The 22,627-nt window shown below is 39.1% G+C and overlaps 1 protein-coding gene across 1 annotated transcript in view; it reads left to right on the top strand.

The window, feature by feature from the left end:
- MAL2 (mal, T-cell differentiation protein 2) overlaps positions 8,542-22,627 on the top strand; it is a 65,160-nt gene continuing 51,074 nt past the window's right edge. Inside the window, exon 1 of the mRNA XM_005662876.3 lies at positions 8,542-8,628. The gene's annotated coding sequence lies outside the window, so the exon portion shown is untranslated. The remainder of the gene's footprint in view (positions 8,629-22,627) is intronic.

The following is a 22,627-nucleotide window of genomic DNA, read 5'->3' as shown; positions in this document are numbered from 1 at the left end:
ACCAACATAAGCAGTAAGGCATATGGCCTTGATCCAAAACTTCTTTATATATATTATGTATTTTTACTTCCTTGTGTCAAGAAACAGGTAATGCTTTACCAAGAATGTAGACTAACTGGTTTGATTAGTTTTATTTATTTTTAAAACATTTAATGAAAAGGAACAGAAAGCAAATATTTTCTTTAAGTTTGGGTCTCATTAAAACCTGCATATCGAATGCTTCAGTTAAACAGTAAAAAATACATTCAAGAATGGTTAAAAAGAAAAAAGGTGGGCTTAAAATTTGACTTGGTTATAGCAACACAGCAAACTCTAGCTTAGATTAAGAATTGTTTTATTACCAAGCAATCACATTCTGATTCATAAAACTTTCTGGGTCAGTCTTGGAACTGAAAATTTCTCATACCTTTTTCTCCCAAAATAAATTTAATAAAGCATTTTCCATTGTCATGTAAATCTGAAAGTCAGGGGCCTGGAGGAAGGAAAAGCAGCTCTTACATTGTTCCATAGTTCTTCTTTTTTATTTTCTTGACAAATCACCATCCTATTAGATCATCATAAAGCGCCTATGGTGGACATTATTCTGAAATTTCAAGCATATAAAGAGGACAAGACACAGTCCTAGCTTGAAATGTGCCTTAAAAAGGACAAATAAAATCTATTTTTCAGATTTTTTTTTTTCTTCTTCAGGCCCTACCCAGGGCATATGGAAGTTCCCAAGCTAGAGGTTGAATTGGAGCTGCAGCTGTCAGCCTGCACCACAGCCACAGCAAGGCCAGGGATCGAACCTGCATACTCAGGGACACGGTACAGAGTTCTTAACCTGCGAAGCCACAGCTAGAATTCCCAGACCTATTTTTTAATCTTAGAACCAACAGATTCAACTTTAATGATTTTTAATGATCTTTTTTTATCTCCCTCTGGGGAAAATATACATATGTAAAGATAATACTCCCCCCAGGCCCCCGTTCAAGGGCCATAATTAACTAGACTCATTAAAGTGTAAACAACTCCTCCAGATTTGCCCGAAGAAGTCCCAGTTTTAAAATTTAAATGTCATGTGCTGAGAACCCTCTCAGTCCCAAACAAGTTGGGACAAGTGGTCATCCTACTTATACAAGACCAGATTCAAGCTAGTCAAATTTTAAAAGTATTCATTGGTTTCCTCCTGTGTGCCTAGCACTCTGCAAGGGATAACATATAAACTAATTATTGCTTAACCCAAGAGTTGGGTCTTTTGATAGGGTTAAGTAGGATGCATTAGCTTTATTTTTCTATTTGAAAAAGCAATAAGAAAATTCATTGCCTTTTATTATTTAAATAATAGGGAAAAGGAAACCGTCAAATCATCCAGTTCTCAGTTACAACCCCTCTAGCAATCATTTTACTCCCGTAGTTTCACATTCTACCTTAATTGTACTAGAAACATCAGCTGAACAGAAGCAACTTATAATTGCTGAGGGAACAATAACTTTGAGTTATTTCACTTTGGGGTCTTGTATCTATATTTTTAAGTGACAGTGTGAATGAGTATCTGTTTTTAAACTGATTTAGATTAAATGTTTTAGGACATGAGGCAAAAGTATTATATCATTTGCTTTTTCAAAAACGATACTATTAAGGTACTTTGGAACCTAAAACAAACACATTAACTAAATCCGAGAAGGATATATTTTCGTTTCTTATAGCTAAGATGAAAACTGAGACACTATCATTTGGCTTTCAAAATTGTACAGTTTTATTGACTAATATTATTAACTGGCTGGACTTAGCTCTCCATTTCAGTTTGGCCACACAGGATTTCATATTCACACTTTTTTTAACTTGCATGTTTTTGTAAATCATGGTTTTCAAAAATTAACAGATTTTGACATTATTTAGGACCCTGAATTTAATTTTGACAAAATTATATTAGCCAAAATAGAATCCCCAAATCTTTGAATAGTCACTTAAGATTATCATAGGTTCTCAATAATTGCTGAGGGGGAAGTTCCCATTGTGGCTCAGCAGCAATGAGCCCGGCTGGTATCCAGAAGGACACAGGTTCGATCCCTGGCCTCGCTCAGTGGATTAAGGATCTGGTGTTGCTGTGAGCTGTGGTGCAGGTCACAGATGCGGCTCAGAACTGAGGTTGCTGTGGCATCAGCCAGCAGCTGCAGCTCTGATTTGACCCTATCCTGGGAACTTCCATATGTTGCAGGTGTGGCCCTAAAAAGACAAAAAAAAAAAAAAATTGCTGAGGGGAATTTCCTGGTGGTCTAGTGGTTAGGACTTAGTGCTTTCACTGCTGCAGCCAATCCCTGGTCTTGCAAGTGAGATGCCACATCAAGCCATCGCATGCCATGACAAGGAAGGAAGGGGAAAGAAAAGAAAGAAGGAAAGAAGGAAGGAAGGAAGAAAGGAAGGAAGGAAGGAGGGAGGGAGGAAGGAAGGAAAGAAAGGGAAAGAAAGAAGGAGAGGAGAGAAAGAAAGAAAGAAAGGGAAAGGAAGAAAGAAAAATAACTTTACCACTTAAAAAAAAAAGGATTGCCAAGGAAACATTCTTTGCAAACTAATTTTATTCACTAAAGATATTAAGGTTATTATTAAAAATTAAAGATGATACTTGTTTAGTCCCATGTTGGTTTAGAGTATATGCTTGACTGTCCTATAGACATCTCAAATTTAACCTGTCTTAAAAAGAACTGCTGATTCGACTTGGTTGTTTCCCAAGTCAGTGCCCCTTCCTCCTCCTGTCCTCTCAACTCTGGAAATGGTGTGACCACCCCACTCAACGAATTAGCCAGATCCTAGATGATATTCACGACTCCAGTTTCTCCTCTTCATTCCCTCCCACCAACTGCCATCCGGGCCTCTCTATTCCGCCATAAATACGTGTGGAATCCACGTCCTTCCCCATCTTCACTTCGGCTCCCTTAGACCAGACCACCGCTGGTTCTTCCCGGGATCACTCCGCAGCTTTCTCACCACGCACACTCTCACTCTTACCCGCTCTCATCTCACTCTAAAGCCAAACAACATTCAAAGTATGATTTAAACACACCTCAGGGTCACTTAACTTATCCTTTTCAAAGCCGTGCAAGAGTTTCCTATTGCACTTGGAACAAAATCCACATTTCTAACCCTGGCCTAAAATATCCTTTATAAGCTGGCTTTGCATATCATTTCAAGCTCATTTTCTGCTGCTCATTGACACACTGCTGGCTTTATCCCCATGGATTCTGTCATAGTCTATTCAGGCTGCTGTAATAAAAACACCATGAATTGGGTAGCATGTGAACAGGAACTTATTTCTCACAGTTCTGGAAGCTGGCAAGGCCAAGGCCAAGGCTCCATCTGATTCCATGTCTGGTGAGAGCCCACGTCCTTGTTCAAATACGGCTTCTTTTCACCCTGACCTTATATGGCAGAGGAATGAGCAAGCTCTCTGGGGCCTCTTTTATAAGGGCCCAGCGCCACTCCCACGGGCCCCACCCTCATGACCTAATTACCCCCAAGGCCCCATCTCTTAATACCATCACATTGAAGGTTAATTCATTAATTATGTTAATTCTTTTTAATATAAGCATTTGGGGACAGACACATTTTAAGCTATAGCAGATTCCCCAAAGAAGACAGAACTCTTCCCAACTTTAGGATCCTCACACAAACATTCATGTCCCACCCAAAAAGTCCCCCTCTCTGAGTCTTCTTTATTTTTTTTAATTTTTTTTATTTATTTTTTTTTTGTCTTTTTGTCCTTTGTTGTTGTTGTTGTTGCTGCTATCTCTTGGGCCGCTTCCGCGGCATATGGAGGTTTCCAGGCTAGGGGTCCAATCGGAGCTGTAGCCACCAGCCTACGCCAGAGCCACAGCAACGCTGGATCCGAGCCGCGTCTGCAACCTACACCACAGCTCACAGCAACGCCGGATCGTCAACCCACTGAGCAAGGGCAGGGACCGAACCCACAACCTCATGGTTCCTAGTCGGATTCGTTAACCACTGCGCCACGACGGGAACTCCCCTCTGAGTCTTCTTTAAATAGCACCTCCTGAGAGGTGCCTTTCCTGACCATTCCGCTCAGAATGGGACACTTTCCTTCTGGTATTTATGAGGACTAGTAATCATCTGCTTATTTGCCTCTGCTCTGTGTTTGGTATTTTCCCACCGCAAAAATGTAAGATCCGTGAAGCCAGAGGCTGGGTGTCTTATCCACTGTCTATTTCTAGCACCTTGAACAGGGTCTATAATAAAACGAGTGTTAAGTTAGTGTCTGTACCAGAGTAGCTAATTAGTGCCTTTTTGTTAATGAATGTTAAACACTTTAGATCTTCTATAATTTCATCCTAGGGAGTGAGAAATACTATTCACAGCAACATTTTAAGGATAAGAAAATTAACACTTTTTTTAATACTTAATGAATTTTATTACATTTATAGGTGTACAACAATCATCACAACCAAATGTTACAGCCTGTCCATCCCAAACCGGCAGTGCCTTCCCCCCACCCCCCAATCCTGTCTCATTTGGACACCATAAGTTTTGCAAAGTCTGTGAGTCAGTATCTGTTCTGCAAAGAAGTTCATTGTGTCCTTTGTTTAGATTCCACATGTCAGTGATAGCATTGGATGTGGGTGTCTCATTGTCCGACTGACTTCACTTAGCATGATAATTTCTAAGTCCATCCATGTCGATAAAAATGCCTTTCTTTCATTCCTTTTAATGGCTGAGTAATGTTCCATTGCGTATATGTACCACATCTTGTCCATCGACAGAAGAGTGGATAAAGAAAATTAAAACTTAAATGTTCTAGCTCACAAGTAGAAAGTGGTGACACTGGATTTGAACCGCATCATTCATTTCCATTACCCAGGTTATTCTTGGCCCTAGAATGCTGTGGGAAGGAACTATAGGCTCTGAGGAGCTGGGGCAAGTCAAATGTGAGCCCTAAAGGCCCTTCTGCCTAATTAGGAATTAGAAAATTGTCATTTCTCTAATTTTACTGTTTTTCTTTATTTCTTAGTGGAAATTCTTCTGTTAAAAAGGGGGCTTGATACTGCATATGTTTCATGTACATCTTATTGTAACTAAAATTACTAAATAATGTGGATTCCAAAACTCAGATAGGAATTTTGAATACACATAACGAAAACTATTTTGAGAGTGACAGAAGGGTAAAAAAAAATGGCTACTTCTTCTAGTTTCCTTCCCTGCCATTGTGATCCAGGACTCTTATCTAGGCAATAAAGCAATTAATATCATCTCATGAGCTCAGTAATAAGAGAGATCATGCATTTTCTTTTAAAACAAATCATGATTATTAGAAATCTCCCTTCGGAACTATTGTATTGAAATATCATACATTTTCATGTTTAAGTCTCAGGAGCAATGGGTTTAAGGTGATTTTAGCATCATTGGTAGAATCACCACACCCTAAAACATCCCAAAATACCAAAAAAATGATTCATTCACTCACCCACCCAACTTTCCACTCTCTCCTTCATACCCTTTCTGGATGGTCTGCAAAAAGAAATTTGGGGGCAATAGTCTAGAGAAAGAAATAAGGGGGAGGTTTCTTTCCTATCTAAATCCTATTAGCATATCCATAAATTAAGTATAAAAAGAAGCAGCAATAGCAATGCAAATAAAGACTGATGTACCAGAGAAGCAGATGAGCCTATGGGCCTCAAACCATGGATCAGGGAGTGGGTGAAAACCAGAAATCACTCAGGATAGAGACAAGGAACAATAGCCAGAAGAAAAGGCTCAGGATTTAGAAAGAAGCACATACAATAGCTGCCTCTACTGCATTGGTTTGGGATTGGTGTCTGCTTATAGGGGGACTTAAGCAGATATGATTGGAAAGAACCGGGCATATAAGGGAAGTGCTGATTCTTCCGGTTAGTGAGTGGATATGAAGAGAGATATTGGGTAAATCCTAGATTTGGGGTTTTTTAAGTTTTCTTGTGTCTATTTCATATTACACAGAAATACGTATAGAAGACAAGTAATATAGGAGAATAAATAAGATAGAGTGTGTGTGTGTGTATTTTCTGAAGGGAAATAAATCAAGGACTCCACCTTTCCTGGTGTCATCTTCTTTCTTTAATTTTATTCCTATTCATTTTGATCATATAGTATCCCTTGCTCTTTTGTCCTTTCATTGCTTCTCCCTGGTAGATAACCAACCAATTGCCAAGAATCCAGCTATCCATATTTCTTACACTGATAAGTACAGCTGGGGAAACTCCCATTATTGGGTAAATTGACATCACTATGAATATGTGCTCAGCATTCTCACTGAGCCCTTAGAATGGATTGAAAGAACTACCTTATCATGATAGTCATTGTGCATGCTTCCTCACAATAATCATTTTTCTATTTTCCTCCAAAACTTCATGTCTCCTTACCCCCATTCCCTCTCAGCAGATCACCTCAGGTAACCCTCCAAATTCTCAGGAAAACAGAAGCCTTCAGATGAAATTGGTCTCAACTTCCAGTCTTGAAATCTACAAAAATACTCAGTTTTCTCTTTTCATCATTTTAACGACCTGCTTAGGAACTTAGCATGCTTAGTTATCTTTCTTCTCCATCATCAGTCAAATATGTGCACCTGTTCTTTACATGTATGTAGCAGATATGTATGCATGCATGCATGTATTATGTATGTATTCCTCCTTCAAGACTAACTACCCTTCCAATTACTACCCTAATGCTTTTCCTTTCCGCACCAAAATTTCACAGGTTTGTTCATAATCATTTCCTGTGGTTTCTCCCTTTTCATTCCTTATTTAACCTTCTTTTACCATTTCACTAAAATAGTTCTCACCAAATCACTATTAATTTAAACATTACTAACAAGTACACTTTTAAAAGTAAATATTACTAAAGTGTATTTTTTCAGTCCTCATTTCATTGTTATCTCTTAGCCTCATTCCACAGAAAGGTTTTGGTTTTGGTTTTTCTTGAAACAATCATTTCATTTGGCCTTCCTCTTGTTTTTGATTTTTTTTCTTGTATTTCTCTGACCACACTAGTTTCCAGTTTGGGGTCACGCTCCTCCAAACAGCAACAGGGAATTGGAGTTTCTTGGGCCTCTGTCCAGTAGTCTTTTTCTGCTCGCCTCCTGAACAAGCCCTAACATTCTCGAATCTTCCATTACTATGTGTATCTCCAGCCTAAAGCTATGTCCAAGTTCACAACGTCTAGATTTAACTGCCCATTCAGCCTTCCCATTTGGATTTCTTACAGCACCCAGAACTCTACTTTCCCAGGGAAGAATCCCTGATCCTCCTCTGTTTCTCGTGGGCATTCCTGAGAACATGTGTTCATCCTTGACCCCCACTGTCTCTTTATCAAATTGCACATCCAGTCACCCAGTCCCACTAATTCTACATCTAAAAGTCCCCATGGTTCCATCTCCTCCCTTCCTTCTCTGGTGGCACCACCTTGGTATATGTCTCCATCATCTTTTGTCTGGAATAATACAATCAATACACAATAGTCTTATAATTGGTCTCCTACATCTAATATTGCCTCTCTCCTGTCACCTTTGATCCATTATCCTCCTAGTAGTAGAATCTCTTGAAAACCTAATTATGAGTTACAAAGTTCCTCAACTAGGGCCCTTTATTAATTTTCTATTGTCCTTAGGATAAATCCCAAACTTCTTAATATTCTTTTAAGACCTAGTAAGAATTAGCCTAGACTTACTTCTTGTTCCTCTCATATCATAGTCTTCTTTTTGGCCCAATTAAGCTTTCTAGAGACCCTTGAACACACAAAGCCCTTTTCCTTGAGTCATCACACAGTTGCTCCGCCTACCAGGCTTCTGCTCTTTTTGGCACCAACACACTCTTCCTTCCTCAGATTAACAGTCTCCTCCTCAGGGAAGTTCTTCTTCACCATCACTACTCCCCAGGCATTATGTTCCCCTGGATCATAGCCTGGGTGTATAATCAGGGCTCAAAAATATTTGTTCACTGACTTTTTAACTCTTTCCCAGTTCATGAAAGCTCCTCAAACTTGATGTGATTCGGAAGCAGTAGAGGACTATTCACCTTAGCATTTGTCCACAGTCAGTTTTATTAAAAAGAGACATGAGGAGTTCCCATTGTGGCCCAGCAGTATTGAACCCAACTAGGTTCCATGAGGATGTGGGTTCGATCCCAGGCCCCACTCAGTGGATTAAGGATCTGGCATTGCTGTGAGCTATGGTGTAGGTTGCATGTGTGGCTCAGATCCTGTGTTGCTGTGTATGTGGTGTAGGCTAGGGCCTACAGCTTAAATTTGACCCCTAGCCAGGGAGCCCTAAAAAGAAAAAAAAAAGAAAAAGAGAGAGAGAGAGAGAGAGAGACATGGTAGGTGAAAATGGAAAACTCCCTACCACCCAGCTGTTGAGAAAGGCCCTGGTAATTTGCTTAGTGGCCAATTGCTGTCAAAATTCTCAGCTTCTCCCTCTCTTGAGACGTGGTAGCCAGGCAACTTTAATAACATTTGGATTCTAACCCATAAATATCTCACTCTAGACAGGACAAAGTGCCAAAACTGGTTGGTTTCTCTGAAGAGACAGTTTCCTTAATGCCGTGAATATGGGCCAAATGTCTGAGAAGAATTTTTTACGAATACCTATACCTCAAGCATGCACAGGTATGATGTTTTATTGACTTAATTATGTGACATAGACAGAGTGTCTGATTCAATACATGGAAGGCCTGGCTTTTCCTACTGTATGAAGTCCATATGGAAATAATTATCCTGTTAATATAGCATTTAGTTGAAAAACTGACTGCATATTGCAACACTGTAAATTAAGCAAAACGGTTATTCGAACGGACTTTTCCAAGCATGAAATCTTTGCTGCAAGGTTTGTCCTGTAAATAACAAATTTAAATGAAGTAATAAATCATATGTCCTATGCATACATACTTAGACTGAAGAAAAAGACCACAGCAGGCAAACTTACCAGAAAATGATTTTTAAGATGGAAGCAACTATTGCAACAGTATTATTCAGATAGGCCTTTATCTTTTCACAAATTCAAATCAGCAGAAGTTTGAACATTTCCACTAAGGGAGTCTCTGAATGTCACTATCATTAATATGATTGAGTTATCACAAATTTTAAAGATTAATGATGGCTACTTAATGTTCTACCCCTCAAAATTCTCTAGTGTGAAGTGACTAACAGCTGCCTTTTTTTTTAAACTTGTAAATGTGTATATAGAACCATAATGAGAAAATGTTAAGCCTAATGATATTCATTTTCTGATGCAAACAGTGTTTTAATACATAATTAAAATTTCTAATTTGGAAAAAAGAAGTGATATGGTATAACTGATTGACTAGAGAAGAATCATTTTCTTCTAGCTGGTTATTAAGCAGCCCGGCTAATCAACTATTTTTTTTTCTCTTTGCCAATGTTTTTCTTGACTGAAATTATAAGCACGTTTTAAATTTCCTTAATACTTCTGATTAATCCCAAAAAGCATTTTAGTTCTACCATGGGTATAGTATTTTGTTCTTTCCCAAATCTATCCATCAGTTAAACAAAGCAGTCTCATTATCTCTTGTGACTATCCATTCACTCTAATGAATTTTTAGCCTTGGATTTGTCCACAATGCAAACACATTGCTGTAAAAATGGCTATGTATCTCTCAGATTCACAAAAATAGATATTCATGGTTAATATATAAACCTCTGAAAGTGTAATAAAACCTCTAAAATGTAATAAAATATTCAAATATTTAAATACAAATTAAATTGTTACACCTTATTCTTCAACTTATTCATACAAAATTAAAAACCAAAAGTTTTCCTCTACCTTAGCATACTTCCACTGATTGAAGGATAAATATATTTTGCTAAATCAGTTTAACACTGACAAACAGTAGTCGTTAATTTACCAGTTAGAAACTGGGGCGTGTCTATCTGTTATTTGACAGCAGAATCAGAGTCAAGAAAATTTGATGCCAGGTAACTGAGAAACTCCCTGATTTTGATTTTGCCCTTTAATTTCTGAACAATTCTCAAGATATTCTGTCCTGGGCCAATTATGCAGTATCATGTTTAGAAACCAGGAATCTGCCTTCAGAGGAAGTTGTTACTGTCATTTGTAAGGTATCTCAGACAGCTCATTCAAGGGCAGATAAGGTATTCTGCTATAAAGCAGCTGTGTGGTACTGGAAAGCTAAATAGTCACAAGAAACAAAGCAAATGAAACAAAACAAAATGACAACAGATTCTTAGAAAACAAATTGATGATTGCCAGGGGGAGGGGTTTGGGGAGTTTGGCGAAATATGCAAAGGGGATCAAGAGGTACAATCTTCTAGTTATAAAATTCCTAAGTCAAAGGATGTAATGTGCAACTTAGAGAATGTGGTCGATAATCCTGAAATAACTTTGTAGGGGACAGGTGACTATTAGACTTATCATGGCATCATAATACATTTAAACGTCAAATCACTATGTTGTACACTTGCAACAAACACAAACTGTATGTCAACTATAATTTATAAAAAAGAAGAACAGATATGGATCCTGGCTCTTCCATGTACTACCTCCATGTGTAATCTTGGGCACGACATTTAATCTTCTAGTCTCAATTTTATCATCCTTTAAAAGGCTATAAACCTGCTTCAAAGGATTGCAGTAAGGCTCAAGTAAGATTATAAATGGAAAAATGCATTCCATTCTAAAAGGCACTCATCTAAGAGATGGTGGTTACTATTTTCCATACCATAGTCCTTACCATAGTATTAATGAATCTTTGTTGTGTTGTGTTCTAAAGAACCATCTAAATATGCCACAACCTTTTCCTCTTGATAGTAGGTATGAATGAGTCTGAGACCTGTTCAAAAGGTGAAGTATATTTAACTTATCTGCAATGAGATGAGTTGTGTCTAACCTTTGAATTCTTACATCATCTATAACAGATGATTATAGATGATGCAAGATTAAATATATCAGGCAGGCAATTTATTGTTCTTATAGGTTTGTCTTTCTTCATGTAAGAGATATATATCCAAGAATGTTACATACAAACTGGATCATATTTTACTATATTGGAAAGAAATTATTTATTTATTTATCTGTTTGTTTGTTTGTTTGTTTGTTTTTAGGGCCACATCAGCAACATATGCAAGTTCCCAGGCTCGGGTCAAATTGGAGCTAGGTACAGCTGCCGCCCTACACCACAACCACTGCAACGTGGGAGCCAAGCTGCATCTGCAACCTGCAACACAGCTCATGGCAGCGTCAGATCCCCAACCCACTGAGCGAGGGCCAGGGACTGAACCCGCATCCTCTTGGATACTAGTCAGATTTGTTTCTGCTGCGCCACAACGGGAGCTCTGAAATTTTTTATTTGGGTTAGAGAAAGGCTGTGGTAAGTTTTTGGAGAGTAAAATAACCCCTACAGTGTAGGAAAATGATGGTCTTGTAAATTTAGATTTTTACATATGCCTAATATCTAAAAGCGGGAATACAACTTCACTAGAATTTTTTCCTTGACTTAGGAGCCTCTGTCATGATCTAGAAGTACATGTATTGATCCAAGAGACAATACAAATGAGGAATTAAAACTCTATTATTTGAACAGTCTCCTATTGAAATTATTGACTTAGGTAGGATAACATTCTGTCCATATCCATATTATCCATTTACCAGCAAGCCCTCTGTGCTTCTGCAAGTGGAGTCACAGTCACCCTTTAATTGGAGGACTGGCCTCTGTCTCAGTACCTGAACATCAGCATTCATAGAAGAGATACGACCTCTATTATGATTATGTCCAGTCATAGGCTCTGGCTTTGGACTCCCTTTGTTTGTTGCGTATGTTTGATATTTTCCTTGTTTACTCTGTGATCAGGATCATAACTTTAGAAGATTCACTTCTTCTCTAAGTCCCCAACTTCTCCTTTGCCCCAGTCTCGGATCCATTGCAATTTAGTTCTTCTTGGACTCAGGAAGGGCAACACCTCAGGATCTCCTGGCTGGGAAGATTCTCAGACCTACTGGCCCTGGAGTGAAGTTTTATGTAGTCTTGATTTTTAAAAAAGAATTCCCTAAGTCAGGTTTATTTCTGGTAGAAAATGACAGCAAGCCAAAAAAATGACTAGTTAAGTCCAAAAAGGAAAATTTTTTGGAAGACTTACAACCACCAAAAGAGCAAATATGGCCCAGGGACCAATGGGGAATAGAAGTTCTGAGGTCTCCAGAATGTACTATACATCATTTATTCACTTGTTGGCTTCATTTTCTTAGGAAAGTTTTTCCCACCAGCAGGAAACATAGAATCTGGCAGCAACTCCATCTTCGGTCTTCTATTATCATCACCAGAAAATGACTGACTCCCGCTGTCTCTTTGCCCAAATCAAAAAATCAGGGAGAAGACCTCTAGTTGGTCCAGTCTGAGTGAAGAGTTCTTTCCTAGACCAGTCAGCGCAAGTCTGTGAGTGCTGTCACTCACGATTTATTATTTCACGTTGGGCATTCTGTGTGGCTGGGAATGGCAGCTCCCATCTAAACCAGGTGGCTCCAACAAGAGAAATGCCATTTCCCAGGCGGGAATAAGGATGGAGAAACAATTTCCAGAAGGAAGGAAGGAAGGATGACTGGACAGAAAAGGCAACGAGTGTTCACTAGAGTAGATATCCAGTTGGTATATTATCTTGAGATCTTCTGGTTTTCCTATATGCCCCATTAACCCCTGCCTTTTGTTTTATATCAAAATTTTCTTAAGCTTAAGGTGACTATAGGAAGAGGACATTAATCTGAAAAGGTTTTCATAGGAGAATTAACACTTTTCAAGTACTGGCTAAGCTCCAAAAATGTCTTCTATAATCTTTTATTCCCGCCGCCCCAAACAACCTAGATCTCCATTCCCAGATAAACAAATTAATTCTGAGGGATAATATAACTGCTTCAAAACTAGTAAGGACTAAGCTGAATTGAAGACCTACAATATATTCAGTTGGAAAGGGGAAAATGCATATTCAATTCATGATGACAGTTACAAGGAAGTAGCATTTCGTGTTCAGGGCTCACCTTTACACATCTACCCTACAAAAGATTTGTTGCTTTACAGGGATCAAGTCCAAGAACAACTAGGCCATATTGCTGGATTATTAGTACAAGAAATATGAATAAATCATTGCTTTCCTTTCTTTTCTTTGGGATCTGTTTTACTCATCATCACAACATTAAGATGGAAAGCTGAGATTAGGGTGTAGACCTAGAGAAATGAAGCCAAGCAGACCAGCTGTCCTGCTGACTACAGCCCATGCTAAAGGCTTTCTCACGGCATTGTATGATAAGACTCTATTGGGATTTGGTGGAAAGTCTTTAAAAATAAACAATGGTATTTTTCCTAGAATATCCCTTTGGCATAATGCCTTCTTGAATCCATGGAGGTGTTAGCCAGCTCTTGCAGGATTCCTGGATCTTGGGTTCTTATCAAATGTTATTATATTCCAAATAAGAATTGCTAAGAGATGACTATACATACAGAGTATGAAAGATGATAGGTGAGGCACTCTGTATCCACAGAATATGGTTTAAATTCTTCTTTACATCTGACTACACTGAATACTCACTACTATGTATAGGTCTTGACACCAAGTGTGCAAAGACAGATCTCTTCCCTCAAACTTGCAGTGCTGTGAATGCACTTTGATGCATTTCTGAGCTCAAAAATTTTAATTATCAAGATTATTTTGTGATGTAAGTACCAACTGGATCATAGTCTATTCAAACAACAGATTTATAAGGTAGCCGACTAATATTACTTCCATGTTGTAGACAAAGGAAGCATCTAAAAACCTGGAAGACATGGAGTTCCCATTGTGGCTCAGTGGTAATCAACACAATTAGTATCCATGAGGACACGGGTTCAATCCCTGGCCCTGCTCAGTGGGTTAAGGATCTGGTGTTGCCTTGTGCTATGGTGTAGGTCGCAGATGCAGCTCATGTCTGGCGCAGCTGTGGCTATGGCTGTAGGCTGGCAGCTACAGCTCTGATTCGACCCCTAGACTGGGAACTTCCACATGCCACACATGCAGCCCTAAGAAGACAAAAAATAAAAATAAATAAAAGGCTGAAAGATACATGCAACCAATGATTGATCAAGGCAGGATTTGGGTCCATCTGCTTGGCTCTGGAGCTCAAATCTGTATCCCATTTCTCCACGTTCCTATGCTGAACCTGTAAGTTGGTGATTAAGTCTTGTTTTTCTCTTTTCCCCTGTTCTCCTCTTATACATTTGGCAGAAAACTAGGAAATAATTCTGGGAATGTGCTTGCTGATCTGAGCACTAACACCTAATAGAATTAACTTGCTCTTGACACTGTACTCCATGTATGTTCAAGTATATAGTTAATTTAGGATAAAATTGGAAAAAGGCGTGGTCTGGAAAATTGGGATGAAATCAGAAAGTTTTTCCCTACCTAATTGCCAAACCTAGAATTCCAACCAAATCTAAAGAGTCCATTTGGTTATTAAAAGACTCTTAGATGGAAAAATACTGCTCAATTAAACAGTAATATGCAAAGAAATGGCTCTGATATGAGACCATTTCCTAATTTTATTCTTGAACTTGAAGACATTCTATTTTAACAGAGAACTCAAATTACACTGACTAGGTTTTCATTTTACCTTCCAATGTTTTTTATTACATATTTTCCATCTCTGGCTATCATTTAGTCAGGCAAAATGCCATCTACAGCCAATATCATCTTAGTTATAGTCTAAACCCTAACCAAAATAATACTTACTGAACGAACATATAATGAATAGAGGGACATTTGGGGAAACTTTGACTTTATGTTCACATTATTAAATTATCTTATTTAATCCTCGCTGAGACTATTTGGGTGAGTCATATTATTGACACAATTATACAAATGAGGAAATGAAGTGGTTGAGGCACCTGGTCAAGGAAGACAACCTTCAAAATGTGGGGCAGGAAAGTGGACCGAGAAGCCTGTCTCTTTCCCACGCTTCACTGATTTTACTGCCAGTCATCCTGGTCCACTGGAAATATGAAGCAGTTTCTTCCCCATCCTCTGTGCAATACTTTTCACCGTTCATTGATCTGGAAATTGTTTAATATTCAGTAATTATTATTTGAACTCCTATTTCATGAAAGGCTCAAAGTCAGGTATTGCTGGTACCAGAGACCAATAAGACCCAACAAGCTCTGCCCTTGTGGAGTTTAAACTCTAGTCTGTGAACAAATGCAAATACTCCAAGAGGCAGAATTCCAGGAAATAGACCATTTAAAAAGTGCCATGTGAGAGGCATGTCTTAAATGCCATGGGATTTAACAGAAGAGGGTGGTCATGTCTGGGAATGGTAGTGAGATGATATCGTGGAGGACTGGCACCTGGACAGCTTTTTGAGCCCTCAAGGATGGAGAGGATTTCCGAAGGAAGGAGTGGGAATCCCAGAAGGGGATGTTACAGGACCAGGGGCATAAACATAAGAATGTACTGGGGCTCTTGAGGAACAGTGAGGTGTCCAGTTCAATTTGAAATGTATAAGAAGATGGTGAGAAATAAAATAGAGCTTGCCATATCAGTAAAGAAAAGATGTCACCATCGCCAGAGATTGCAGCCACCTCCAAGGGTAAGCTGGTGAGCCCTGAGGGAACTCAGAAAGGAAACAAAGAATACCTGCCATCTAGCAGCCATCATATCTCAGCCACTTCCTAAGGTGAGCCCTGAGGAAAGTCAGGATGCAAAAACACAAGATACTGGCTCCAGACAGCTGAGGTGCACATCAAAGGAATGATTTCAGTGAGCCCAGACTTTTGCATCTTCCCATATGGAGAAAAGTGCTAAATTCCTTAACTTGAGGTATCTTGTTTTCCATTATTAACAGTAATCGTTTGTTTCTACTACCTGCCCTTTGTTGCAAAACTCCTGTATATCCTAGCTCCCCCCTCGCCTCCTCCGAGCATTTTTCTCAGGGTTCCTTGAGAAGCTGCCTCGAGGGCTTAAGTCCACAGTTTTGTCCATCTGATAAAACGTAACTCTCAACTTTGAGGTTGTGCATATATTTTCTTAGTACGTGATTGCGAAAGGTAAAATCCAAAGACTGAATTAGAAGTCAGATAACATGGGACTGGTATTTCGGTCTAAGAAGCCCCCTGTTGGGTCCATGTCTTTTCTATGTTAACTAAATTGCTAAGTTCATTCTTCATGAGCGCTGATATATGCAGCCAAAGTTACTGAATTTAGAACAATCTGCTGGCTGTTTAAAAAAACATAAAAATAAGAAGGAAATCAGTATAAAGAGCTGCTGCTGCACTGATGGTTACTTGTCATGAAATATTCCCATAATTACTTACCTAAAAATGATCTAGGTCTTTTGTTGCCATCAGGTTAATCTTTAATTCTTTGCCTACTCAGGAGACAAGGATGATGTACCCTTGGAAGAAATTTCTTTTTGTATTACCAGTCTCCTCAGATATAATATTACTCTGAAATAAAATGCAAAGGTTTTAATATATGGTGCTAAGTAAAAAAAAAGCATGTGAACAGACACAATAAACTCCAAAAGCATTGTGATTATTTGCTTTAGATATAGTGATTTATTTAGCATTTTAACCTTCAGTCTTTAGGACTGAAAGATTCACCTCCTAGACAATTCTAAGTTTGTTAGTAGCTTTCATGACATCCTTAGTCATAAAACAGAAGTCAGTGAGGAGCACATCAGAAAGAGGTCTGTGTCACATAGAGAGCAGACTTGTGGTTGCCACGGTGGAGGGGAAGGGGGTGGGATGGACTGAGAGTTTGGGGTTGGTGGATGCAAATTATTACCTTTAGAATACATGGGCAATGAGGTGCTGTTGTATAGCATGGAGAACTATTTCCAATCTCCCGGAATAGACCATCATGGAAAAAAAAAAATATATATATATATATATATGACTGAGTTACTTTGCTGTGCAGCAGAAATTGGCACAACATTGTAAATCAACTATACTTTAATTTAAAAAAATAATAAAGTGCTCAAAAGAAAGAAGTTTCTGTCAATGGCAGAAGTTACCTAGAGCATACCTTTATTGGGAACAAATATTAAGAGAGATGAGACTATGGCCTTGATTCATTAAAACTCTCCTAATATGTTGTTAATTAGCATCATTTATCTCAAATAAACTGAATAATCTAGAAAAGAACAGAAGGTCACAGAATATGAATTACTTAGAAAAGAATAGATGTAGATCTAGATTATGAGAAAAAACCTTAGATTTATATGGGACTCTGCCATATCAACAAGGTGATAGACATGGGACCATGCAGGGGTGAGGAGGAGGCAAAAATAGGAATAAGCAATTCAGAAGAGGATCCCCAAAGGGACCATAAGCATATAAAGAGATACTTCAGTTCACCTGTAGGATGAGTGATGCAACTTAAAATAAAATGGAACTACTTTATGTCCACTGGGTTGGTGGCAATAAGAAAGTTGGATAATTCCAAGTGAAGCTGTAGACCTGGAGAAAAGAAACAGGGACTCTTAGGCACTACTTATAAGAGTACATTGTTTTATAGCTTCTTTGAAGAGAAATCTGACAACACAGAGGAATTACATTTGCAATTTCATTTGTCGGCACCCTCCCCAGAGACAAAAGTCATCCATAGTTCCATAAGAAAACATGACAAGGATATTAATTGTAGCAGGGAGTTGAAGGCAACGTGAGTATCCATCATCAGATGCAAGGGTATACCATGCAACAGTTAAAAGTAATGCCCTAGAGACATATCCAGCAACATGAAAATATGTTGAAAAACATAATGCGGAGTGAAAAATAGAAGAAAAAAATGTATCTCACCAACAACATTATGCATTTTTACAGACACCTATATATCTGAAAACATAAGCCAGTGTATTTGAAAAGGCACCAAGCAGAGCAGGGAGGAACCAGTAATGGAGATCAAAAATAATGGGAAAATGTTAAAAAAAAATATTTTTAAAAGTAGCATCTTCCCCAGACCAACAATGAGAGGGTGCCGTGAATTGTGCAAAAGCTCAAGGGGAGAGAGGGAAGGAAAGAAGAAAGGATGGAAGGTAGTGTGTAGCCGAAACCCAGCCTCTGTACGCCAGTGCCGATTAAGTCACAGAGTCAGAGTTTTGGGTGGAGCAGAAAGAACAGCTTTGTTGCTCCGCCAGGCCAAGCAGGCTGATGCCCTCAAAACCGTGTCCTCCCGTGAGCTGGAATAGCAAGGGGTCTACAGGTTTAGCTCAAAAAACAGGGTTATCAGAGTTCCCATTGTGGCTCAGTGGTTAACGAATCCGGCTAGGAGCCATGAGGTTGCGGATTTGATCCCTGGCCTTGCTCAGTGGGCTAAGGATCCGGCGTTGCCGTGAGCTGTGCTGTAGGTTGTAGACACGGCTTGGATCCCGCGTTGCTGTGGCTCTGGTGTAGGCCGGCGCTACAGGTTCTGATTCGACCTCTAGCCTGGGAACCTGCTGCTGGAGCCAAGAAAAGGCAAAAAGACAAAAAAACAAAACAAACAAACAAAAAACGGGTTATTGATAAAACTCAGGTGTCTACATTCTTTTCCCCCATAGATCATTTCAAAGTCATCAAGGCTGGCCTCAGGTGGGCTGGTGATGGTTTCTGGCGTCTTTGGGCTTATGTTCCATGAACTTTTCTCTGGAATAAAGACTGGTTACCAAGGAAAGGGGGCGTTGGGGACTGTTTCAAGGGGAAAGAAAACACCAGGTACAATGTAACTCTAAGTAATCATTAGTAAAAGAAAGCCATGAAACAAGAAAGAGATCATTTGCGAAAAGCCGGTTAAAGTTACTGGGCCGAGGCAGGAAGAAAGGAAAGAAGGAAGCGAGAGGGAAAAGGAGGGAGGGAGGGGAAAGCTGAGGTATAATTATAAGAAATTATACTTTCATTTCATTCAACTAGTTTGTATTGAATGTTTACCAAATATCAGGCCCTGTGCAGTACCATTTATTCAACCATCAGGGTAGAAACTCAAGATTCGAAAGATTGCTATTCTTCAGAAAATCACCTTGGGAAACTATATGCTCATTTTTTCAAGCTGTCATTGTTCAGAATTGCCATACTTTGATGATTTCCAAGCCTATCTGAGTGTCATCAGGAAAAAAAATATAGTTACCTTGTTAACTTTGTAATCACACATTGTTTATATATGTGTGTGTATTTATGAGTGCATGCATAAACACATATATAAAATATACCTATTGTACTACCTACTTTGATCATTCACCTTCCATACAAAAGGTGATTCTGCATAACTTTTAGCAATTTCACAAAAAGGAAATCCTTCCCCAAAGGACTTAAGAGAATGTGTGGCTGACTCTGAAAGGGATATACAAACGCAGTAGCATTGCTGAAACGTCTTTGCCCTCTACTCACCCCATCCCCAAGGTGATTACATTAAGGAAAAACACTCATTTATCTGGAAACATTCTTGTACATTTACTTAAAAATAAAAGTGCGCAGAAATACAGAGAGCTACCCTAGTTTACTCTTCTCTGTTCTTATTCTTTTTGTCATAAATTTACTCATTCATTAAAAATGGTCCCTGAGTCTTGATGTTAGGGTCTGAGCACTGCCCTGAAGACGAAACAAAATACAAATAACAGCTCATGCCTAAGGTGATTCAAAGCCTGATGGGTTTGCTTAATAGTTTGTGGATTTGTATAAATATCCATGCGGATTAAAGTGCCTTAAGCCAGATTTCTGGCAAAAGTTTAACTCCTCTGTTTGAATTAAACTGCTTTATATTCTAGCGAGCTTCAACTCTCCACTGAAGGAAAACAATAGAAAAGGAAGATAAGCATGTTTCCCACACTGTTTTGTGTTCATATTCAGGAGTACGTCAGGGCCAGGGCCCCTCAGCATGTCTGGGGTAGACTCCCCCACCCCACCCCACCCCCAGGAGGGGCCAAAAGAAGACATTAGGTGCTGGGTGCCTCCCTATGCCCAGCTCTTCCCAGAGCAATTTAAGAAGGCATCTTTTTTTAGCCACCCTGTATTGTCAAATTCCAGCTATCCTTCAAGCATGCAGCCTAGTTACACACCTCATACCTTTACCAAATGTATTCTTTTATTTTAGAGAAAACCACACCGTTCCGGATGGTCTTTTCTAATCCTGTATATTTGGATGGTATTTAAGACCTTCACACGCTGCTTCAGCTGTATGAAGCACTGCTATGCTGCAAATTAACCTCCAAACTTCAGAGGCTTAACCCAACAATGGTTCACTGTAGGTCAGCAGAAGGCTCTGCCTCACCTGGTAATTCAGGGACTGTACCATCTTGGGTGTCAGAGGCTCATAGGGAGACATCTATGAATAGAGGAAGAAAGAAACATTTATAAATGTCAGTAGGGCGAGGGAAAGCCCAAGATACCACAGTATCTCACAGCTTGTAACAGTCAGCTGAACCCTAAGGCTTAATTAAGCTCGATCAGAGAGTAGTTACTGGAATTTAGAAATTAGAACTTTAAATCATCACCTGATAGAAACTGTGCAATTTTTGCTCAGCCAGCCTGCAGTAACCTCCCAGGGCAGAAGATGGGGATAAGTATCTTAACCTCTTTGTGCTCCTTTCTTCAATCTTCTACTCCAACCACAGCATGAAGGGAAAGGAAGGCCATCAAGGAGCAATTACAGACCTGCCTCCTGGAGGCAGAGCAGGGTGAAGGGAGAAACAGAGTTTGGAGAAGCAAATGAAAATAACCAGTGTTGAACATCGAGTTGACCAAGCCTCTGTAGTCTGGTATCTGCTTCTTTGTTGACTTTATTTTGTTGTCACATCTTTCTGCACTGGTTGTCATATGCATTTTTTGAAGCAGACTCCATTCCTGTGAATTGACTTCCCTATGCTCACCAGTGCCTGGTATATGACAGAAATTCTATAAATACGCATTGCATGCCCACTGAATTAAGTATGTGGCACTTGTGTCTCGAGACAGGCACAGAATAGTTACACAATAAATATTTACCAACTCACTCATTCGAGTGAATTCCTGAGCATGAACTCAGGCCCAGAGAAGCATACCTCCATTCACGATCCCAACCTCCAGGTATAAATGTTCACAGCCTGTCCTTTCTACTTTTGATGTGATCTAGAAGAGGTGGAATAGCCATCAATCAACAGCTTTTGCCATGTGTAGTGGCTCTCAATGTGTCTTGTAAAGAGCTGACTTTCAACAAATACTGTGCTTGACAAAATTGAATCAGAAATTCCACTTGCACAGTTATGCATATAGTAAACATGGGTCCTGAGTGCCCTTCACCCCCTGTCTCATTTCTGGAGTGATAAGGAAGGGAATGGCAAGTGAGTATTGCAATGAGAGTCTAAACATCAGTGCTTCCCTCAAAAAGAAAAAGGAAATTACTCCGTGAGAAAGCACACAGCAGGAGATGAGACACAGATTCCCTTACCTGTGGCATCATTCATTTGCCTTGTAAACGTGGTCTCTTGATGTTTAGAAACTTAACTAAATACACTATAGGAAAACATCTTAGGCATTTCTGTCTTCAAATGTTTACAAGGAGAAATGTACTGGTGTCAAGTTTTCAGTCTCATGAGACTAGAACAACAGCCTTAGAACAAAAGCCCTGAGTTCTCAATCAGCGCATTCAAGTTGCAAGTAAGACAGGGCTACATCTACCACTGCTACTGTTCAAAACCCACCAGGCATATTTTTGCTAAACCTTGTTTGATTTTGCAAAATGATAGAGCTCAAGAAATTATAATGTAAAAATAGGAAAACATTTATCATAAGTCAAAATGTATTTATCATAAGACAAAGAAAGACAAACACTGTGCAGTGTCACTTGTGGAATCTAAAAAGTCAAAGTCATGGAAACAAAAGCTAGAATGGTAGCTGCCAGGGGCTGAAGGTGGGGGAAATGAAGAGGTGTTGGTCAAAGGATACAGATTAACAGTTATACAGTGAAGAAGCTCTAGGGATCTAATGTATAGCATGAAAACTAGAGTTAATAATACTCTACACTTGAGATTTGCTAAGAGAGTCGATCTTAGGTGTTGTCACAACAAAAGTAAAAAAGGTAAGAGTGTGAAGTGATGGATGTTTTAATTAATTTGATTGTGGTAGTCATTTCACAATTACATGTATATCAAATCATCACATTGCACACCTTAAATATATGCAGTTTCATTTGTCAGTTATACCGTAATAAATCTGAGGGGGAAAATATCCTGAACTCAATGTTGGCACAATAATAGTTTAAATCCTTAGATGTACTCTAATAATGTATTAGGACTCCAAGAAGCTTTGTATACAGTTACTTTATCTTCAGACAGACCCATTCTCTTTGCCTCTTGTTTCCTGTGGCCTTTCTAAACTGTTTAAACTTACAGGTCTTATAAAATGTGCATTTTCTGGCAAGAAATATTAGCTTCAATGCTTGCAGAAAACATGATTTATTGCATTGCAGGAGAAAGAGTTATCAGCAGACCTGTGTCTTTTCCACAAAGAACGGGGTTCACTCTGCTCAGATGTGGTAGGTAATCCTTTCATGAACTTCAAGATATTAACCCCCCTAGCGTTCTGTGTCCCAGAGTCACCCACTGAGGAAAGGAAAGTCACACACACGTTTCTCATATGTCACCTTGTGCTGCTAATGCTTCTGCCAC

This window comes from Sus scrofa, chromosome 4 (genome assembly GCF_000003025.6).
Source record: "Sus scrofa isolate TJ Tabasco breed Duroc chromosome 4, Sscrofa11.1, whole genome shotgun sequence".
Lineage (NCBI taxonomy): Eukaryota > Metazoa > Chordata > Mammalia > Artiodactyla > Suidae > Sus > Sus scrofa.
The sequence above is the reverse complement of the archived record's forward strand: the minus strand, read 5'-3'. Positions and strand labels throughout refer to the sequence as shown.